Raw genomic sequence first — 17606 nt, 5'->3', positions numbered from 1 at the left:
ACAAAATGAAAGGAATGAAGAGATGCAGCCTTTTATTTTCTCCTTGTTTGCTTGTGAGAAAAGCTTCAGAGAGAGGAAAAAAAAAAAAAACACCTGTCAATCCTGCCTTCCCAATGGCTTTGCTCCTTTTGCTGTAATTCTCCAGAGGCCAAATACCCAAATGGCTGAGGACCTCTGGGACTATGGCAGTGGGTGGCACCTCAGGACCTAACCTGAGGATCTTCTTCTGCTGAGTGCAGGAGGGGTCCTTTCCCCCTGTGGGATCCACAGCAGCTCTCTGGCACCAAAGAAATGTTGTCCTGCTCTGTGTGAGCCACCACAGCATTGGGGACAGGCTGTCCAAAGCCCCCTGCAGCAGGGAAAACAGTTGGATTTCCCTGGATGCTTGGTGGCGAGCATGCCTTGGAAGTTGTCTGCTGAGGGCACCTGGTGCCTTTGTTGGTGTGGAAGCTGGGTTTGTGCCACCTCCTGGGAACACCAGGGTGCAGATCAGCCCCGCCAAGGCAACTGGGGAAGCCCCCAGAGCCTGGAGGGTGGTAGATGCTGGAGCCTGAGTGAGCAGTTGGCAGCAGCTAAAATTTTGGCCCAGTTCTGGGCCAGAATTAATTCTGACTTGGGTCAAGCAGCTTGTCTTGTTACGGGTGCTGAGGACACTGCTGTTGGTTACAGTGGGAACCAGAGGAAGGAGCTGAGCATCCTTCGGGCTCCTCTCCCACAGCAGGGACACCCTGCTGTTAGTGCTTCCTCGTATACCTTGGTAGGTCTCATGAAAATACAAGACTTTAAAGCAAACCCAGACCATATCAGTAAGCTATGAGGGCTGACAGTAAAAAGAAGCAACTCCAGAGGAGGCTGCAAAAGTAAAACTGATATATCCTTCATGTTATACATGAACAAAGAGCACCCACTGGGGACTCTGGAGCTCCATTAGTTTGTACATACCCTACTCCCCCGCAAGGAAGCATATAAAGAAAGCGAGGAGGATGCCTTTTCCAGCCACTGCCTGTTTGCTTTGCTGGAGAAGTTGTCTTATGCAGATTTACAGCCACCCCAAGCCATTTCATGACGTCGGGGTGTTAAATGGCTTGGGATGAAGTTGCAAAGATACTAAGGAAAGCCATGGTTAGGCTAAGTACTGAAGAAATGTATGATTATTCACAGACTTTTCCACCTTTACAGTATGAAAATTTTACAGTGAAAAGCCTTTCCAAGATTGGGCCAACCTGTTTAGGAAAGAAAAGGGGACTTGGGTAGGAGGAGAGAGTTACAGTACTTGTATTTGAATATTTTTGTCTGGATAAACTCTTCTAACTTGCACAATGCTTTAAAACAACACGTTGAATTCAGAATTTCAGTATTTTTGGTTCGTGGTTTTCAGTTCAATTTCAGGAAAATATAGGTTTCAAAATATTTCCTTCATACTGTTTTCTTACCTTAAAATCAGAAAGAACGACCATTTTGATAGACCTTTTATTGTTGGTAACTGACTTAGCTTAAAGGTCTTTTTAGAATAGCATTTGCCAAGGATGATAAACCTAAAATCAGCCATCAAAGCAAGTTCCACTTATTCAAATTTTTAATCAAGCTGCTGAAAAGATAGCCTTAAAATGCCAGTTCATGTGAAGAATTGAGAAAATTGGTGAAGTACTTTAACAAATATGGGAACAGAGCAAGTCAGTCAGCCTTCCTGCAGGCTGCAACATACTCAGAGATCACATATGAGGGCTCTTCTGACAAACAGGGGCTTCAAAAAGAGCTGATAATATCAGGGAAGTTTTCAAGACTAATGTACAAATAGATGGGATTACTTTGAATATATTTTCTGATTCCCTTTTGTTTCATTACGTATTGTTTCTCTCCTTGTAAAATCCAGCACTCTATCTAAACCCATCAGTTCTTCTACTTAGTTCATCTCAAAGCTCTTGATTTTTAATCCCTCTCCTTTACAGGGATGATAAATTAGGCATGCAACTCTTCTGTAAGTCCTGCTAAGCTGTCTCCCCTTCTCTGTCTGGTGACGAGAGCCCCGCATTGTTTGGAAACGCCTTCCAGCACAGAGGCTGCACAGAGACAAAGTGAAGTCCTGCTCCCTTACTGTGGGAGCTGGAGAGAGCTCCGCGCATCGGCCTGTAGCTGTATGTAATCATGAAACAGCGTGTAATGCAACAGGTCTTGGTATGAGTCGCATGGGGAAGCAGTGGCAAAAGGCAATGACAGCCCAGCCTGCTGGGGGGGCTCTCTGGTGGCTGAGGAATCTGCAAGGGCAGGGTCTGAGGTGCAGAAGTGGCCCCCTGAGGACCAAAGAAAGGGACTGTGTCTGCCCACGGGAGGGCAAGCTGCCACCTCCCATCACAACCGAAGGACAGCCCTGATGGCCGTGTGGGGTGGCCAGGTCCCCCTATTGCTCTTTCTCCCACCCGCCTGCACTCTCTCCCTCTTCACTTCCTTAGCCTGAATAATTACAGTCTGCCACACGAAGCAATTACAGTTAGCCAGCTCCATCAAGAGTGTTTTTTTTTTTTTTTCCTCTTCATTCAACATCCCTGAGTGCCTCAAAGGAGTTTAATAACCCATAATGACACCCTAGACCTCCACGTCATTGCAGCCTCCCTAGGACCGGGGCAGCAGCAGGAAAAAAAAGAAAAAAGAAAAAAAAGTAATTAAAATCCACATCTCTCTCTTAACTTTGCAGTCTTATTATCTAGAAGACACTGACTTTTGTGCTCATGCTCTGTCACAACAGATGAGCCCGAGGGAAGGGGGGCTGCAAGGAGCAGAGCTGTGTAGCTCCTTGGTAAGGGCTCTGAGATGTTTGCTGCAACCCTGGGAGAAAGGCACTGCTGGATCAGGGGAGGCTTAGCAACTTCAGACCTGCTCTGATGGATGGGTCAGGTGTGGGGTCTTCTGTTCCCCAAGTCACAGAGGTGACCCCTGGGAGATGAAGAGCCCCGTTGCCGGGATTGTTCTTCTAACCGCTGGGTGAATCCCTGGGCAAAATGAAAAACAAAACAAAAAAACCAACACTGACATGAAAAAAAAAAAAAGTGGCAAAACCCAGAGGTTTCTGTAGGAGATGGAGTAGGTCTGTGCAACCTCACCCAGTGCCTCCATGCTGTGGTATTTATCAGTGCATTTTTAAAGGGATGTGTCCAAGGATAGTTCTCCCCCACAGGTGCAAATCCAATGACTTAAGGATTACAGCCAACACCTTCAGCAGTAAGTGCAAACCTCTGTGTCCGTGATTTCACATTTCAGAAGGCCATCTCAATTTTCAGATAAATCTGAGAATATTCCTATAACACACCAAAAATGCCCACTCGCCCTTGGTTTCGGAGCATAGGGCTGGCTGGTCTCACAACTCCACAGCCAGAGTCACAATTTGTGCTCATTCTGCTCAAATCTTGCCTCCAAACCCATCAATTCTTCTCTCATTGGTCAAAAATGAAATTGCAATTCTGGGAAAATTTTACAACAATCAACTTTTCAGAGAAAACAATGCAATTTCAGGCAAAATAGTGAATTATTGGGGAATGGGTTTTCAGAGAGAAGTCAAGCTGCTTGACTCGGCATCTCCCTCTCCCCAGGAACTGGGAATTTACCCTGAGTTTTAGAGATAAAAACAGCAGCAATCTCCATTTCTGCTTCAGGAAATGGACTGGGAACATGCAAGTGTAAATTCAGAAACCTTGCATTGATGATTCACCAGCCACTGCAGAATCCAAAATAACCATCTTGTCTCGGATCAATGGGGAAGCACTTAGGAGCAATTTTCTCTTTGGAAATGTGGGCAGCAAGCAGACAGTCAGGAGCGGGTGGCGGAATAAAAAGCACCATCTCGTGGAGCGTGCCATCTTGTATGGTTGGAAAACTAATTGCTGACACCTCTGGCCCACTATATTTCAACTCGTAGACAACTTCTTTAACAGGGTCATCAGGGAATTTCACCTTTGTGCGGAAAAGTAGCTTCCTACATGTATTGCAGCAGGTCTCCTCCTGGATTGCCAGTCCTTGTGATTTTAATTTATGTCTGTGATACAAAAGGCAGCCCTTTTGAGAGGAAAGACTGAAAGGGGGTCTGGGAGCTCCCAAACAGAGGGGGAAAAAGAGTCCCCCAGAAACTGTAACTGTCGTGTGGAGATCTGGCACAGAATTGTTTGAACATTGAGTCTGACAGTGAATTTGCTTTTCTGGAAAAAAAAAAAAAAAAAGTTGTACAGGTAAACACCTGCCCTAGAACATCAGAAACATTATGAAAAGAAAAAAAAAATCAAATGTCCGGCGCTAATTCTATTGCCACCAACCAGCACAGAAAACCAGGGGCGCGCTTCTGACTGCTCACTGTATGGCCTTGGGCAAGTCTTTGAACTCTACCTTCGCCTCCTGCCTTCAGACTTCAGGCTGGTAATTGCTGTAGCTGCCACTCTTTTCAGCACTGCTGCAAATAAACAGTTAATAGTTGCCAGTAGATGTAGAAATTGATGGAAGTATTTGGTTCTAGCCTCCTTTCAGAGGGGTGAGCCCTGAAACAAGGGGATGTAGGGCTATGGGGCCATGTGGCTGGTTCCAAGGCGCTCACCTTGCTTGCTGTCCATCGTGGCTGTCCGATTCTCTCCTGTTTCCCACCACAACCCTTCTCCTTTGGCTTTGCACTACATATTTTCCAAAGCATTCTGATTTTTCAGAGCTGTGCCCTCCAGCTGAAGGCAGATCCATGCCTCTCTGTCACTCTTGGGAACCTTCATCTCCTGGCCTCACCTTCGAGAGCAAGGTCAAAGGAAAGTCATCCTCTGTGATGCCTTCATGGCCAAAAGAGGTTCCAGGGCAGTGGGGAATTTAGCTTGCTTTCAGAAACCTGAGAAATGCCTCCTCTTGCCTGTAGCCTGATTTTCCATCGGTCTTTGCCTTGTTCAATACATGTGGAAAAGGGATTGGTGTTACTGCTTATTTTTTTTCCAAGTCCTTTGAAGGAAGTCCTAGCACTAAGAGGTCTGCAGTGACCTGGATCCTGCAACTCTCTCTCTAGATGAAAAGAGAAAGGTGAGGGCACGGCCCTCTTGCTCATACACCCATGCCATGCAGTAAGACACAATTTATCTAACTCATGGCATCATCAGATCAGTGAAAGGGAAGCAGCGGTGAGGGATCCAATACAAGTTCCCATAACCCTTTCCAAGGGCTGGGAACGTTTCACAGTGTGTTGGTGTGGTCCTAGCAGCACCAAAATTGATGGTGTGGGAACAAAAAGGACTTTGAGCCATTGCAACCAGTCCCCCTGACAAGTAGGACCTGCACTGTAGGGGTACACAGCATGGCTGGAATGTCTCTGCACCCTACATTCGCTCTAGGGTCATTCCCAGTTGCTCACCCCTTATTGCTCTAGCTGTGAGGGGAAGGAAATGATGCTGGAAGAAGCCCAGGGTTTTCCATCCACCACTCTCCTGTGTCATGAACGTGTCACTTTGGCATAGATAAACCTCCTTCTCCCAGTCCTTTTAGCCCCTTTCACATCTTCCATAACAGCAGTTCTGGCTCAGCCAGGTGGAGCAGCGCCATGCAGTCCATGCTACTTCCACGTGCACACAAAATTGCCAACTTACTCCCTCTCTCCTCGGGCACTGGAGGATAAAAACCATCTGCCTGTCAGACAAAAGGTCTGATGTGATTTTAGCATTAGGAGTCACACAAAGGGTCTCAGACCTATGAAAATGTCACCGTATTGACTTCATACAAATGTTTATTCATAGTTCTGTTTATAGGCAGAACAGCGTTTTGCATTCAGCCTCACATGGATGAGATCTATTATGTAGATGCAACCAGTTCTGCATTGGAAATTGGCGCCAGCATTTCGCAGTGAAGTCAATGTTTTCCTGTTGATTCACATCTGCTCCGGATCTTATCTGTTATTCCTAACAGGTAGCCATCAAGTAAATACATGGGAAAATATTTCCCTTTTCTTTTCAGAGGAGGAATGCAAATGCATTACCCATGGCGAGGTTCATGCTTCCCAGCAGGCTTAAGAGGATGACTCATCAAAGCCCTGTGCTTGTCTTCTGGATCTTCAAAGTGTATCAACAGCATTTTATTGATCCATAGTCATGGAAAGTAAAGAAAGAAAAGAGTCAGAGATCTATACTGGTACAATATGCCTGACTTGAGTAATTCTACCGTTAAGCTACTGGGATGACACGATGGAAAAGCAGGGTCTACAATATGATATTTCCTGTTCTCCCACTTCTAGAACAGTCCTCTACAAATACAGATACTTTAATCTAATGAAGAAGACAATATAAGGATCAGTAGCTGGAAGTTAGGCAGAGAAGACAAGTTCAAGTTAGCAGTAGGAGGCACATTTTTAACAGTGAGGGTGAGCAAACCCATCAGGGAAGCCCTGTTCCCCTTTGCTTGAAGTTTCCTAACCAGAATGGGATACCTCGCCTGAAGACTGTGTCCATCAGACAATGAGACAGGACAGGGTAAGATTAACGGGGCTTGTACCCAGGTGCTACACGGAGGAGATATGGAGGATATATGGCTCTGATGTCCCAGTGTCCCAGCACCACAAAGCACAACACTGGAGCTGGAGTACCTGCTGGCCCCGGCCAGGAAAGCATGGTAGACCCCTGTTATCTCCTCCCAGAACAGGATGGCTGAGGTCCTTCTACCCTGCACCTAGCAAAGACCTTGCCTTGGAAACCTGACATTTGTGGTGAGAAAAGACAGGTTAAAAAAAAATAAAATCACCACCCCAGCAGAGGAAGTCTTTAGTCTTCTCACATGTACCAGCTGGGAAAATGAATGTTTCTGCATTACAAAATGTGGTGGAAATTATGTGTTTTAAGTGCTCATCCTCTCCCCTTTCCTAGGCTGGTGGGGGCAGTACCTGTCTCAGGAGAGCTAATAGTGCTTTCACGTATTTAATTTACGTCAGGGACGTGCTAGACTGCAACAAGGCTTGCTTTTAAAAGGGGAAAGGAGCCATAGAAAGAATATGAGGCTAGAAAAACCCCAGATCTCCATTTTTCTGTCTCCTCCTCATTCTTACCCCCAAAACAGCTCCAGAATCAAATAAACGCCTTTGGGGGGCAAGCTCACATGCAATTTTCTCCAGCAATCTCCTCTTTCTCATATTGCTGCCTGCCTCTCCCGTCGGTTTGCCTTCACCCGCCTACATCCGACCTACAGTCAGAGAAGCCTGGTCATAGCCTGGAGGGATTTGCCTTGTGCCTTTAGTGGGATCGCGCTCGGTTTCCCTTATCAGTCCCTGGTAGGGCCATGTGTTTTGTCTCTGCTCCCCCTCCCTGCAGATGTGTGGTTGAGGGCAACGAAAGACAAGGGGTCCTTGTAAGTGACTTATGATAATTGCAGAGCAGCAACTGCTCTGAAAATCTAAATTCCTCTCTGACATTTCCAGTCTAAAGCTCCCACTGACTCAGCTGCTGCTTGTGATATTTAAACAAGGATTATCTCCTTTTTTATTCTTTTCTTTTTGATAATGGGATGGCAGAAGGTTAGTTTAACACTTTCCTATGGTTTGCTTGGCTGATACAGATCCAGCGCTCTTCAGGACTGTAACCAAATCCCTGCTTCCCAAGTCATTCCTTTGGCATGACTGGGATGAAAGAAAGCTCTCGTGATACATAAATAAATCTTTCTCTGGTTTGTCATCTTTTACAAATATTTCTTCAGCACGAGTTTATTATACTGGGAATTTTACTAGTTTTGGGTGTAAAAAGACTTATCCCATTTTCTTCAGCACAACTGTGCCAGGCTTATCCCCTCTGAAACCTCAGGTAATCCATCTTGTGGTATTTTTTTGTATACTAGAAGGGATTTTATTTTGTAGGGATGCTGAGCAGTATCAACACAAATGAACCCTATAGAAAGCTCTGGGCACTTTTTGATGCCTGAGCCTCAAGTGCAGCAGCGTAGGGAGAGAACATGCTAAGCAAATCTGTAATGAGGTCCTCAAGACTGCTCCGAAAAACCTGGCAAATGTCCCTCTCATGCTGACTCCAAATGCCTTCAAATTTTCACTAGCTGGGAGAAATGAAAGGGAAGGCATGGGCAGATAAGAAAACCAGAGCAGAAAGAGGTACAGAAAGCTGAGGGGTGTGCCCTTGGAAAGAGGAAAGGAAAAGCATAGACCGAGGAGCAAAAGAAACCTTCAAGGGAAAGCAGCGCTAACACCCTCAGTCAGAGAACTAGGAAAAGCATAAAAAGTTACCGATGCAAAAAAACTTTGAATATTTGAGGTTGTGAGCACTTCTTGAGCTGAAGAACCTTCAAAATGCACCGTTTCCATCCATCTCCAGGTAAATGCTGCCTAGGTTATATCCTCTGCCCATGTACTGTTCCAGGACCTGAGCATCCTTGAGGCGTTTCTTCTTCCCATGTGTTTATCATTTGTGTCTAGCTGCTGTCTCTATTTCAGATTTCGCCGCTCTGTGGGAAGGTGACCAAGGCTCTCCATCCATTCAGAAACTACCTGGCTGGCAAGGGACAGCACTGCAAGTGAGTAAAACCCAAGGTCAGACCCTCACATCCCCTATTCCAGCATTTCAAAAGGGCATCCAAAATGTAGAAAGTCAGTCTCCATCAAAACTCAAAACAAGAATCTAGCCCCAAGTCTTGGGTCATCTTGAGCAAGGCCTCCTGCCCTGGAGGATGCCCCAGGGTGGCCACCAGCACTCCAGGACATGCAGGCTCTGGGACGGTGCCGTGAAGCTGCAAGATGCTGCAGCCTCCTTGCTCAGAAAGGTGAGCGGGATCAATGTGCCCAATAACCTGTCATTATGGAGTGAGCTGAGCTGGAGCAGCCCCTCCAGTCCCCTGCCATTAGCAAGGCATAATTATTCCTGACATTGGCCAAGAAATTGCTGAGGATGGGGAGCCGAGGGGGGCCGGGATGCAATCCCAGCTCCTCACCCTGGCGCTGGGCATTTTGGAAGTGACTAAGCAAAACCTGAGCATTCCCTTTTGCTTTTCAAAGAGATGGAGGGATTAGGAAGGCAGGAAGGGGACTTTCAGATAGGTTCAGATCGGGGTGAACTGGGCAAATATAAGCAGGGAAGATAGAGGAAAGCCTGGAGAAGGCAGGCACGTGGCTTTGGACTGGACCCGGTGGAGGTTTGGGATGAGAGCAGGCAGCCGTAGCGCTGACGTTGGCAGCGGCTGTGTCTTGCCACAGCCCCTATCGCAGCACCGCAGTCAGGCAAAGCAAACACGGCCCTAAATGGAGCCCTCTGGCTGCCCTGCCGATAAGCAGCACACGCTGGTAGCGGAGACAGTTGCCTGTTGTTCCCCATGACGCAGCTCTGCTTTTCAGCCCCGGCCATGCGTGGAGAAGGTTTCTGCTAAGCCCCTGTTTGATCAGAACCAGCGATGCTCAGACTGCAGCCCTGCTTTTAGATGAGCCAAGGGTACGGGGCTGGTGCGGCCCCACTGCCCGTTTTGGGTCAGTGTCATCAGCTCATGTCCCACACCTTGTGGCAGCCCACAAGGACCTCATCCAGGGCAGGGGAGATGCAGGGTCACTCCAGACTTTGGATGGTCAGGCAGTCTGGTCTCCATCTTCACCTCCAAGATAGAAGATGCCTTTTATGTTATTCCCACTGGTTTACTCCTGCGATATTCATATCTGTGGTCCCAAACAGGAACACTGGGCAGACACATGGCCATGATGGCCTTCAGAAGGACCTCAGCAGGCTGGAGAGGTGGGCAGGAGGGAACCTCACAAAGCTCAGCAAGTGAAAATGCAAAGTCCTGCCCCTGGGGAGGAATCACCCCATGCACCAGTACGTACTGGGGGCCAACCAGCAGGAAAGAAACTTTCCGTGGAGCCCTGGGGCTGCTGATGGACCTGGCTGGACCCAGCCCCAAGAAGTCTGCTCTGCTTGAGCTCAACCAGGTGATCCCCAGAGACCCTTTCCAACAGCAACCATTCTGCCATTCTGGGCTTGTCAATGGAAAGAAAAAGAATGGAAAAGATAATAATAATAACAATAACAATAATAAGCTTTTGAAATAGATCCTCTTGCAAATCCCACCTGAAAAACCTCCAAAACAGAAAGAAGAGGAAAAAAAAAAAAAAAAGGAAAGGAAGTGTCTCCCATTCTCCAACCAGCCGATGCACTTTTCAGTTTCCTAGGGCAACTTTTATATAAAGACCACTTTGTGCTCTTGTCAATAATAGGATGCCTCGCTGCGTTCTTTTATTTGCCATAATACATTGGTGTTATACCCAAATCAGCTGCACAGCTCCTTGCTTGCTGCCATCTCCTCAGGTGGGACTCTTTCCTCCAAGCACCACTGGAGGTGTCTGTGTCTGAAGGTGCCCCAAAACACCCCATTTTGGGGGGCAGAGAAGCAGCTCGTCCTCCCATCTCCTGCTCAGGTCCCCGATGCCCTCAGGGCAGCCGTGAGCCACGGAAATGGAGCGGTGACAGGGTTGCAGGGGGCTGAGTGCCTGGCAGCTGCTTGTGACGTGCTGGGTGGCCTGTCACCTCCGCTGGCAGTGACACGGGGTGACTCAGGGCTGCAGGCTGAGCCCTGCGTCAAGTCACAGCCCGGGAGCTGCTGGAAGTGTTTTATTTCTGCCCGTGTCCCCACATGCACAGGTGAAAGAAGCAACATTCTTGTGTTTCCTTGCACAGCGGTGCCCGGGAGATGTGTGTAAGGCAGTTCTGAACCTGAAACCTCCTTCTGAGGGCCAGGTTGCCTTAAAACAGGATCTAAAGCTGGTCTAGAAACTAACTGTGCCTACTCTGTATGCAAGGCAGATTTAAAGCCCCATTGCCATCTCCATCCTGCCTTTTGGTCAGTGATGTCAAAGCTCTGTTGAGTCTCAAAGAACTGTAATCAGAGATGTCTCCAGGAAGAAAATAAATATCCAAACCGTCCCCTCAGCTCCTTTATCCACTGTGACTCAGTGTCCACAGAAGGATTTTGTCCTGAAAGCACCTGATTTTGCAAGTCTCCTACACTTTCTGACCTCTCTGAAGGCTTCCCTCTGCCCAAGCACAGGATGCTGGTGGTCAGCCAGGGGTTGAAGAGGGAGGCAGAAAAGCGGAGCTGCTCCCATGGGCAAGCCTCTCATCGGGGTGGATGTCCAAGGAGGATTGCAAAACTTCAGCAGCTCTCAGGTTGGCTCCTCTCCTCTCTGCTGCCAATCACTTGGACAAGGATACGTCCGTAAGGAAGAAGAGGTTTCCTGAAACAAGAAGGGCTTGGAACAGCTCTCCTCCTTTCAGTAAACACTCATTTGTTTAATGGGTGGAGATGGGCACGAGGGAGCCTGAAATCTCATTCCCCTGCCGAATTTCCAGGAAGACGAGCGCGCTGACTCCAGCTGGACGCCGAGCCCCAGCCCTCAGAAGCCTCCTGTCCCTCGTCTGCTCTTGACAACATGCTCTTTTGTCCTCTCTCTCCCTTGTTTTTCCCATTTCATTTGGTTCGTGCATCGCCTCAGGGTGGCTGCCGGTAATCTCTGCAGCTGGCTGCCTGCCTCTCCACCAGCCCCACCTGCAGCCCTGGGATATGTCACAACGAGGGACAGGGAACAGCTCCAAAGCCCCACGTGCTACCTTTCTTCACGCTCAGAACCCAGACCACCCAAAAAAGCTTCTGCTTGTACACTTCTCTGTATTAAGTGGGTGATTTTTTGGAAAAGCTGGATGCTTGTGTAACTTTTGAAAAAGTACCTGGCTGCTGTGAAAACCTGTGGTCAAAGGCTTCACTTGAAACTTTCTATAAGGTCTTAAACCTCCGTTTCCTCGTAAGATATTTTTCAAAACTACATCTTCCCTTTTTCTCTATTTTCCCTCTTTTCCTCATAACTGGGTGCAGTTTCCCTTCACCACGTTTCTTTTCAGCATTAACTAGAGACTTTCTGAAGTGGCTCAGGGATGTGCTGGCATTTTGCAGGATTTTATTAGGCACCGGTCCACTCCAAAGCGTGAAGAGGGCTTGACTGCAGCGACTGTCAGGAGGCAGGGAGAGGCGAGGAAAGGGTAATTGAGGGTTTAGACAGCGTTTCGCTCTGCTAGACACCTACCATCAAAAGCAGGTGGGCGTATCGATCAGCCTCTCAAGTGGTCTGCCTCTCCTATTAGCCCTTTCCTGGGCAATGAGCATCGTGTTGAAGAGGTATAGATTTTTGGTGCCACTGCAGGCTGCTGGAATTGGGAGGTGCAGGAAAATAAGCAGGTGTGATTTCTTTATGGGAAAAAGACAGGTTTGACGCCCCCAGGAAAGGGTACGTCTCCGTTGCACCAACACCTTAAGGGCAGCAGCACACCCAAGCTGGTCTGGGATAGATGTAGCTGTCCCATGGCGAACCCCTGTCATATAATGTCGTCTTAAGTTAAGGAGCAGCAAATGATAAGCTGAAAGGTTTTCTGTTTGTGGAGATAAGGAGTTAACATGCAAGGAAAAGTTAGCTGCAGCATAACAACACTGCAAAGCTAGTCCAAAACAAAGCATCCTCGGTGAAAAGGAGGACGGCAGCCTCTGTGCCAGAAGATATTTGATGCTTTAAGGCTGAAGGAGAGCGGTGGCTCGGGTGGTGCCTGGCCCCGAGATGCTTTTCCCCGGGTGCGCAGTGCTGCGGGCGCGGAGCAGCGGGCGGCGCTGCGGGGCCGTCCTGCTTCTGCCGGAGTCGTCTGGTCGCTGAAATGCTCCAGCTGAAATCGTCCTCTTGCTGAAACGGTCCTTTTGCATCCCACCTGCCTCACTGGGCGAGGAGGAAGGAGCAGCTCTCCAGGGAGGAGAGGGAGCCCGGATAGATGGGCTCCTCAGCTGCCCCCTGCACCTTGCTAATGACAAGCAAAAGACGAGCCTTGCTCCTCAGAGTGATGCTCCACGCAGAGTTAGGACAAAGCCAGTGATGGTATCTGGGTGTCCCTGTTAGGAGGCTGAAGCATGGCTGCAGCTGTCCTCACTGTCACCTATGGATGCTGTGCTCACACCAGCCTGCACCTAAATCACTTAATGACTTACTGCAAGGTTTAAAGACAGCGCTTTTTTTCTTGTGGATTCACACAATGCAAGTCCCCTAGGGCACGCTTTGTGCTTGCAGAATTATTTTCCCTGGGGAAAATAACCCAGTGAATGAATTTGGACTCCTGATAGACTTGTGATGTATAACCCAAAGTCCTGGCAGTCTCCTGAGGTTGACAGCGATCTCCAGCTTGTGGCAATCAGCCCCAGACAAGCCCCTGAATGAGGCTGTTTTGACATGTGCCAGTGATTGCTGCCCAGGTGAGGCTGGTTGGCCTACGCTTGACCAATAGCAGGAGAACATCCCCCGGGGCACTTAGAAAATCTGTGCCTTCCATGAGCTGTGCCTAGCATTGCCTTTCTCTCTGGATGCTCCTAGCCCATTGCAAACCATCCCCCTCCCTCCCAGAGAGCAAGGCTGGGAACTGGGGCACCAAGGTCCATGGACAGGCAGAAGGGAATGCGTGCACCCCACACTGCCCAAATCCTGTGCTAGGCTCCCAGCTGCGTGGGCCTGGTGTTCATCTGACTGTGCGAGAAAAGAAAGGAAGGAGGAGGAAGGTTGCACAGAGGGGCAAATGCTGCCTGATGGGTAAGAAAGCATGATGTTATATCTGAGTCCATCCTGAATGGGAGAGGAAAGCGGGGGGGTAGGGATGCGTGATAGCACAGGGAGGAGTTCGTGTAAGAGATTCTTTTGAAGGGCTGATGAGCATTTCTTAATCCTGCCTATTCAATGCACAGGGTACAACTGGCCTGGGCAGCAGTTTTGTATAAATAACCCTTATTTGCTGGAAGATAAAGGTTTGAAACTAACTATTCTTGTCCACCTTGAGTCTAACAGCTAACCCTGAAAACTCATCCTGGATCTCTGCAGCATCTCTTCCTCAGCATCTCTGCGTGTACCAGAGCAAGATGCTTGTCCCCACCACCTGCCCATACTTAAAGCAGGTAGACAGGTGGCATGTGTTCCCATTTGTCTCTGTATATGACTTGATTCAAACAGCAAAAAGCACAGGAGGTATTTTCCTGCCCAACACACACTGCTGGTGTCATTGCTGCTGGAAATGTCTCTTTGGTAGGATCTTGCTGGCTTTTGCAGATGTGCTAGGGCAGCTAAGTACCGCTTCTAGAGATCACTCATGCAGATGTTGTAGTTAAAAGTATCTTCTCCTTGCCCTTAGGCTTGCTGGGAAGGACTCGTGCTCCCAAGTCAACCCACAGACCTCTGGGCTTCAGGAATTTCTGCTGATAAGGGAGGGATTACACAAGGTCAGACCCAGCTGAAAGAGCAGAGGGAAGCTGAGGGCTGAATACGTCTTCTTGGGGCTTCTGGTACCTGTTCCCCACTGGACAGAAAATGTGTGTCCCTGAATCCATTTTAGCTTTCTCTTCCATGGCACCACTTCACCCCTCTGTCTGGTGACCTGTTAGAACAGCAAAGATTTAAGGATCTTTAGCTTTTACTTCCCGGAGTCCTAAATCTGAGCTAAATCAGGAGCTGCAAGGACAGTCCTTGACGGCTGCCTTCCTTTTCTTCTCCAAATGCTCTCCCTACTCCATCACGGAAATCTGGCTGCAACTGAATGGCAGCTGTGGCTCCAGCTCCCGCAGCCTCTGAAACAGAGGGGAAATGAGGGAAGGATCCATCCTATGGAAAGAAAAAGCCCTTCAGCACGTTTTCCAGCCTCTGAATGGTTAAGGATCCAGAGAGCTTGCAAGCAGCTCACAGAACTGCCTGTAGAGCAGCATACACAAAGTTAAAAGAGCAAAACGACAGCATGGCACTGGAGGGCCTCATAAGCTGGAAGAAATTACTTATTTTATTTATTTTAATGTAGATCCATAAATTTTCAGGATGACACGGAGCAAAGCCTGCTTTGCTTGCAGATGGGGGTGTTCCCAAGCACCTATGTCATCTCTATTCCCTCCTCTGCCCCTATTCTTCTCCATCCATCCTGCTGGGCACAGCACCCTCTGATACAGAGGGGGGTGGCGAGGGGTCTTGGCGGCTCCTTGGCTCTGCTGAGAAGTGATATGTGGAGACAGCAGGCAAAAGGGAAATGTCACAGTGTCACCCTCATGGTGCTTGGGGGGACGTCAGCCTGCCTGCCCCCATGCAGGGCATGGCTCACCCAGGGGGGGATACAGGCAGCAGGGGGGAGCTGGAGCAAAGGGAGGGACAAATCACAGCTATGGGGCAGGAATATCAGGAGAACATTTGGGGACAGCCTGTATTTGGAGAGTGGGACCAACCTCCATCTCAAAGAGCACCAGGGCAGACTGCAGACTTTGGGGCTTTCCTCCTCCACACCCCTTGCCCCGAGCACCAAACAGCCCCAGGACAATGCACCTGTCCTACACCAGTGTCTTTTCTGATGCTGTGCACCTTTGCACCATAAAGCAGTGGAAACATCCTGTTCTCTTGTAAAGAGGCACAATAAATCCCATGGGAGTGCTCCTATCAGTTTTAAGGAAACTCTGTAGCTTGTAAAACGCACGCGCCAAGTGTTTGCTCTTGTCCCAAAAAGCTGCTTTGTTCCCCTGTCTCTCAGCCCCAGGAAGCAGATGCAGTTTCCAAGCTGCTTGCTAACACCAGCTGGCTGCCTGGATACTGCTCTTCCCAAGGGCATTTCTTAGAGGTTGTTTGGAACCCCAAAGAGGTAGTTCCCATTACAGCAGCTTTTAGGTACATTGCCTGATCCGTGGATCAGTTCATATGTCACAAGCAAAGTGTTCTCCTTCCCCCAAACCTGTAGCAATGTCCTAAACCTCCTAAAACAAGGAGGATTTGGTAACAGCAGACCCACTCCTCCTGCAGCCCCAGGGATTGCCCGGAGCTCTCTTATGAGTAATAAAACCAAAACCCACTTGCATCCAGCAACATTCAGCCTGCAAGCATCCCCTCCCCTTCTCCAGGGGTCCAAAGTGCCCCTGTGTTAACCTCTCCTGGGTAAGGAGCACCCCCAGGTTTGGAAACTTTAATGTCATAACCTGTTTGTCCTGTTTAAAGTGCAGGGCAGGGCTGGGGAGATGACAGATCCTGAGTAAGCTCAGCCTCCAGCTACCCTGCATCTTTATGGCTCAGTGAGGGAGAAGAAGAAGGAAAAACAACCCTTAGAGCCTCACATTTTTCTGTCTCAGCTTTTTTTTTTTTTTTTCCTTCAAAAAATAGCAGCGTGAGGCTTTGCCTGGGTGTTGGTGTGCAGATGCGGGTCTGGGCTCAGGGAGTACAACACAGTGATTCATTCATCAGCGAGCATCTGAAGGATTTTCCCCCCAGATATGAGCCTCTGGGAGAAGGCTGCTCGCAGGCGATCCCTCCCTGAGATGAAAAAGCTCCCTCTGTATCTCCAAAATCAGGTTTGCACCTCTCTTGATCCACGTCAGCCACTTCTGTGCATGCACATGATGAGCCACATGGCTGCGCTGCGCCCTGGGTACCAAAAATCCCCCCCTTGCCTCATCTGGCTGCTTTGCACCCCCAGTACTTGGCTGGGAAATCCTTGTGCATGGATGTGATGTAGCCCCTAGATAAGAAGTTGAAAAAGAGTGAAATTGCATCTTTCTTGTCACCTGTGCTGCATCTAGTATGTGTCTTCTCTGGGGTTTCTATTTGGGGGGTTGATGTGACTTATCACTTGAAAGAAAAATGTATATGGGGTTCTCAAAGTAGGATATTTCAAAACTTTCTTAAAAACAGAATTTTCATCTGTTTAAAGCATGAAAGAGTTGGCCAAGATTACTTTGACATAACCCGAGGCCCTACGTATTTGTGATGTATTTATAGAAATAAGTGGTTTATGGTTTATTCTGTACTTTAATGATGCCAACTCAGTGTTTTGCTCCTGGATGCAATAAATCTTGTGCCAGGCAAAGAGACAAATGCAGCCAGGAGTGGGGCAGCACTGTCTCTTGGAGAGGTGCATTGGCTCTCAAGCGATCCTCTGCCTGCTCCCTGCCCAAGATCCAGCCCAAGCCTGGGTTGAATAAGACATCTGAGCAGTTAGGCAGAAGATATTAAAAAAAAAAAAAAAGTAACGACATTTGAAGTGGCAGCACGAAGTTACACATTGCCACACCTTGTTTTCACCTCCTCATCCCAGCTCATTTTGGAAGCATTATTTCAGCCTGGGTACAGGTAGGAAAGTCCTTCGGCAGGCAGGCACACACGCAGGGAGGTGAAGCTGTATGACTTGGCACCTCCCGGGCAGGCAGCGTGCAAGGCTTGGTGGCTCAACAGTTGCACGACACGTGCCCAAAAACACTGCCAAGCGCTTTCGCCTTTCGGTAGTTGCAAACAGAAAGCCGAGCAGCCCGGCCACCCGACAGGAAACATCTGCAATCAGGCACTCATAAAGCGAGCCGGCTTGTGTTTTATCCCTTTTTTTTTCTTTCTTTCCTTTTTTTTTATGACAAAAATAAAACGATAAGTTCACTTTGAAACTCGTTCTTGACTTTAGCGCATACAAACTTAAAACAAACTGGTTTATGGCCCCCCCCGCCCCGTGATATCTCTGCTTGCAGGTGGCAGAGGCAGGCTCAGCCTGATAAGATTACTGATACGGAGGGAAACTGCTGCACTGAGCAAATGTGCTCATTAAGCAGGA

The 17606-nt window shown here is 48.5% G+C and overlaps 1 long non-coding RNA gene across 1 annotated transcript; it reads left to right on the top strand.

The window, feature by feature from the left end:
* The first annotated feature begins 8179 nt into the window (after nucleotides 1-8179).
* On the top strand, nucleotides 8180-9867 carry LOC126913333 (uncharacterized). Its single transcript, XR_007708408.1, has 3 exons — nucleotides 8180-8312; nucleotides 8432-8511; nucleotides 9654-9867. It is a non-coding gene; the product is annotated as an uncharacterized LOC126913333 (long non-coding RNA).
* The last annotated feature ends 7739 nt before the right edge of the window (nucleotides 9868-17606 follow it).

The sequence above is a fragment of the Cygnus atratus genome, chromosome 5 (assembly GCF_013377495.2).
Source record: "Cygnus atratus isolate AKBS03 ecotype Queensland, Australia chromosome 5, CAtr_DNAZoo_HiC_assembly, whole genome shotgun sequence".
Taxonomy (NCBI): domain Eukaryota; kingdom Metazoa; phylum Chordata; class Aves; order Anseriformes; family Anatidae; genus Cygnus; species Cygnus atratus.
Note: the sequence above shows the minus strand (reverse complement) of the source record. Positions and strands in the feature narration are given on the sequence as shown.